The 5,006-nt window shown below is 45.7% G+C and overlaps 1 pseudogene; it reads right to left on the bottom strand.

Moving 5' to 3' along the window:
- Positions 1 to 3,551: 3,551 nt before the first annotated feature.
- On the bottom strand, positions 3,552 to 3,668 carry LOC124555857 (annotated as a pseudogene).
- Between the last annotated feature and the right edge of the window lie 1,338 nt (positions 3,669 to 5,006).

Here is a 5,006-nt window from a genome sequence, read left to right as displayed (position 1 = left end):
TCAGGCGAAAGTAAAGTTATTCTTTAGACACTGTCTACTGCAACGGAACCTATTAAAGGCTTTACTTTACCGAAGTATGCGATACCCTCCAAATTCAACCAGTTTAACTAGTATTTATGATTGTAGAAAAGTTTATGTGTATGTTAACAATGATTGCATAACATGTCTCCATAAAGTGTCACCCCATTAAATTATACTGAATAACCGACCCACGCAAAAGTTAATATCACTTTATCACTGATACAGTAAATGTCATCATGTAAAAACACTAAGTTCATCTTAAATAATTAATATGAAGTACGAAAAATAGTGGCCAACTTACGTATTTTGGATGTCCATAAATAAAAATCACCCAGTGAAACCTGTTTGTTCACTAGGACCGTTTTCACTCAGTATTCACGGAAACACTCCTATTTTAGACGAAAGCCCATGTAATTCTTAATAATTCACGTTATTTACTTATTTATGCAAATTAGAGAAGTCAATTGACAAACTTCTAAAAAACAGCCTTTTTGTAACAAAGAATTATTCTGTCAAGTCAACAAATCTGTCTGTCATTTTAATAACCTGCTAAATTATGTCACTCGATAAAAATTAATAACTTTTCTGCACAAATTACGATAACAGATGTACATGTGACTTATAAATTATATCTCTTTTTAGTAGTTTTTTGACTAGGTTATAAATACAAGCACCAAGAAGGGTCGGGGCGGAGTCTGAATGTCACTTTGGTAAAGCGTATGTGTGTTATTGTTCGAGGTGGATAAACATTACAAAGAACATGTTAAAGAAGTGCTACTTTGTGTTGTGTCATTGTCTTTGGTGGACAGTAGAATTAAGATGGCCACCAGAGTAATAAATATTTGAAGTTTAAATATTTGTTGGTTTCGCTCATTATTTATCATCAAAAGCACATCAAAAACACGGGACCTCATCTTTTTACCCCTAGACAACCAGATTTCGAGCCAGCATTAGCATCGAGACACGGCAGCGATCCAGCAAGCAGCCGCGATTACCACAATGCATTTTAATGGCGCCAACCTAACATCAAATGCTAACAAGCTCCCTGAATGGGAGTGAAATAGTGCGATTATAGCAATATCTACGACTAGGCGACCATTATACCGCGACACTCGGAAAACGGCAAAAGCTGCCAAGTTATTACCAAGAATATGCAGTAAATCCCAATTTGTTTATTTAATTTCCTTTATAATCGATAGTCCAAACTATCCTCTCCGTATCTGTGTACCTTACGGCCTACAACCACACGAAAACATTCACGTCGTATGTTGTACGACGAACAACAAAGTGCTCAATTTTGAAACTTAGCAGCCAGCACATATTTCGTGTCACATCGCTTTATCCAATTGCGGCACCTACGGACCCCTCCACATACGTAATTCAGTAAGGGAGAACTCGGAGTTAAGGAAAACTCAGAAAACGAGGGTCGGCAGAGCACAATTTATTACGGCATTTTGATAAGTTACAGATCGAATCACTTAGGTGGCTGGAAGAACTAGTCCCATAAATTGTGGATTTATTGGCTCTGCAGATAGAATACGTAGCATTCGTTTTATAGGCGCGTCCGTGCACCTTTACGACGCACTTTGCCGGCCGGTGGAGCCATAAACCGGGACACGAGGGCCAGCGCCGGCCGTCACTGCGTTATATCGAGCCCAGCCGAGGGCCAGCGGGGGCGGCGGCGGGGGCGGAGGACGCCCGGGGCCGGCCCGGTCTCCGGCTGCGGAGGCGGGAGGTGGGTAAGGCCGGAGCAATATGCTCGCCGCGACACGCGACATCGCACGTGCTTCTCCGGAGACGAGTACCGAGAGGTCACGGCCTGCCTCTGCCTGGAGTTATCGGGACTCCACAGTTCGCCTGCTGGCAGGACAAAAGTCGTGGGATACCTCCATATATCGCGTCGGAACTCGTGTTTCCCGGTGTAGTGCACCAAATCTACGTGACATGGACTCAACAAGACATTGGAAACCTCCCGCAGTAATAATGAATCATGCCGCCTATACAGGGTGTTACAAAAAGGTACGGCTAAACTTTCAGGAAACATTCCTCACACAAATAAAGAAAAGATGTTATGTGGACATGTGTCCGGAAACGCTTAGTTTCCATGTTAGAGCTCATTTTAGTTTCGTCAGTATGTACTGTATACTTCCTCCATTCACCGCCAGTTGGCCCAATTGAAGGAAGGTAATGTTGACTTCGGTGCTTGTGTTGACATGCGATTCATTGCTCTACGGTACTAGCATCAAGCACATCTTGATTGGGCCCCATGTTCTTCCACCTACGCTCAATGGAGCACGTTATCATGATTTCATACGGAATACTCTACCTGTGCTGCTAGAACATGTGCCTTTACAAGTATGGCACAACATGTGATTCATGCACGATGGAGCTCCTGCACATTTCAGTCTAATTGTTCGTACGCTTCTCAACAACAGATTCGGTGACTGATGGATTGGTAGAGGCGGATCAATTCCATGGCCTCCACGCTCTCCTGACCTCAACCCTCCTGACTTTCATTTATGGGGACATTTGAAGGCTCTTGTCTACCCAACCCCGGTACCAAATGTAGAGACTCTTCGTGCTCGTATTGTGGACGGCTGTGATACAATACGCCATTCTCCAGGGCTGCATCAGCGCATCAGGGATTCCATGGGACGGAGGGTGGATGCATGTATCCTCCCTAACGGAGGACATTTTGAACATTTCCAGTAACAAAGTGTTTGAAGTCACGCTGGTACATTCTGTTGCTGTGTGTTTCCACTCCATGATTAATGTGATTTGAAGAGAAGTAATAAAATGAGCTCTAACACGGAAAGTAAGCGTTTCCTGACACATGTCCACATAACATATTTTCTTTCTTTGTGTGTGAGGAATGTTTCGTGAAAGTTTGGCCGTACCTTTTTGTAACACCCTGTATAGTCGCTAATAATTGCGGAAGTGTTGCCAGAGCAGCATTTTGCGCTCGAACTCCACTCTAAATTGTGTCCGATTAGTCTTTGATGAGTTGCTAAATCATTCTCTCGAACTGTCCCGACTGTTCATCAAATTAATTGCGAACAACTGCGGCCGGATGACATGGCACATTGTAGTCCATTAAAATTCCATCGTTTTAGGGAACATGAAGTCCTTGAAAGGCTGCAAATGGCTTCCAAGTAAACGAAAATAATCATGATCGGCTCGGCTGGACCAGAGGACCAGTCCCTTTCATGAAAAGATAGACCGCATTATTATGGAGCCACCACCAAGTTGCACAGTACCTTGTTGACAATTCGGACCCATGGCTTCGCGGGGACTGCGCAACACCCAAACCCTACCATCAGCTCTTAAAAGCACTCCGTCTTCAGGCCATGAGTGACCTATCGGGACCATCCGACCGCCGTGTCATCCTCAGAGGCGGATGCGGATAGGAGGTGTGTGGGGTCAGCACACCGCTCTCCCGGTCGTTATGATGGTATTCTTGACCGAATCCGCTACTATCCGGTCGAGTGGTTCGTCAATTGGCATCACGAGGCTGAGTGCACCCCGAAAAATGGCAACAGCGCATGGCGGCTGGATGGTCACCCATCCAAGTGCCAGCCACGCCCAGCAGCGTTTAACTTCGGTGATCTCACGGGAACCGGTGTATCCACTGCGGCAAGGCCATTGCCTACCATCAGATCTTACCAACTGAAATCGGGAATAGGCTTTCCAGTCGTCTACGGTCCAAACGATATGGTCAAGAGCCCAGGAGAGATGCTGCAGGCGATGTCGTGCTGTTAGCAGAGGCATTCAGGCGGTCGTCTGCTGCCATATACAATTGATGCTAAATGTCGCAGCACTGACCTAAGGGACGCCTCACTTTGATTTCTGCAGTCATTTCACGCAGTGTAGCTAGCCAGTTAGCACTGACAACTTTACGCAAATGCCGCTGCTCTCGGTCGAGAAGTGAAGGCCGTCGGCCACTGCGTTGTTCGTGGTGAGGGGTAATGCCTGCAATTTGGTACTCTCGGCACATGCTTAACACTGTGTGTCTCAGAGTATTGAATTATCTAACAATTTCCGAAATGGAATGCGCAACTACCATCCCGCGTCCGAATTCCGGTTGTGCACCCGTAGTCACGTCGGAAACCTTTTCTTAAGAATCATCTAAGTGCAAATGACTCCTCCGGTAATGTACTGCCCTGTTATACTTTGTGTATGCGATACTATCGCCATCTGTATAGGGGCACATCGGTATCTCATGGCTTGAAACCTCAGTGGTGTAGCAAAGCTCCCGGCGGCGTGATGTTCCAGCAACGAGGCTGCAGCATAAACGTGCCCCACTGTTCACGTCGGTTGGTGGCCTATGACACTCACGCGAATATGAAACTGATGCGTTCAGGACGGTCATACTCAACGCCAAGCAGGCGATGTAGTGCTGGTAGCAGAGGCACTAGCGTCGGTCGTCCACTGAGTGGCCCATTAGCGCCAGTTTTCGCCGAGTGTCCTAACGGATACAGTCATTGGACGTCTCACGTTGATTTCTGCGGCTATTTCATGTTGTTTTACTTGTCTGATAGCACTGACAATTATTTGCAAATGCCGCTGCTCTCGATCGTTAAGTGAAGGCCATCGGTCCTGCAATGTCCGCGACAGAGATAATGCTTAAATTTAGTGTTCTCGACACACTCTTGACGTATTGGATCCCGGAATATTAAATTCACTACCAATTTACGAAATGGAATGTCCCTTGCGTGTAACTCCAACGATCATTCCGCGTTCAAAGTCTCTTCAGCCTTGCGGCCATAATCACGTCGGAAACCTTTCACATGAATTGTCTGAGTACAAATGACAGATCCGCCAATGCACTCCCCTTAAACCTTGCGTACGCGATACTACCGCCATCTGTATATGTACAGTACATACATACCCAGGTACCCAGGTACCCAGGTTTCAGCTAATCTAGTCTTCTAGAAGCATAAAATAAACTAATAGATGTAAGAATAATGCACGGTCAGACATAAAAA

The sequence above is a fragment of the Schistocerca americana genome, chromosome 1 (assembly GCF_021461395.2).
Source record: "Schistocerca americana isolate TAMUIC-IGC-003095 chromosome 1, iqSchAmer2.1, whole genome shotgun sequence".
Taxonomy (NCBI): Eukaryota; Metazoa; Arthropoda; class Insecta; order Orthoptera; family Acrididae; genus Schistocerca; species Schistocerca americana.
The sequence above is the reverse complement of the archived record's forward strand: the minus strand, read 5'-3'. Positions and strand labels throughout refer to the sequence as shown.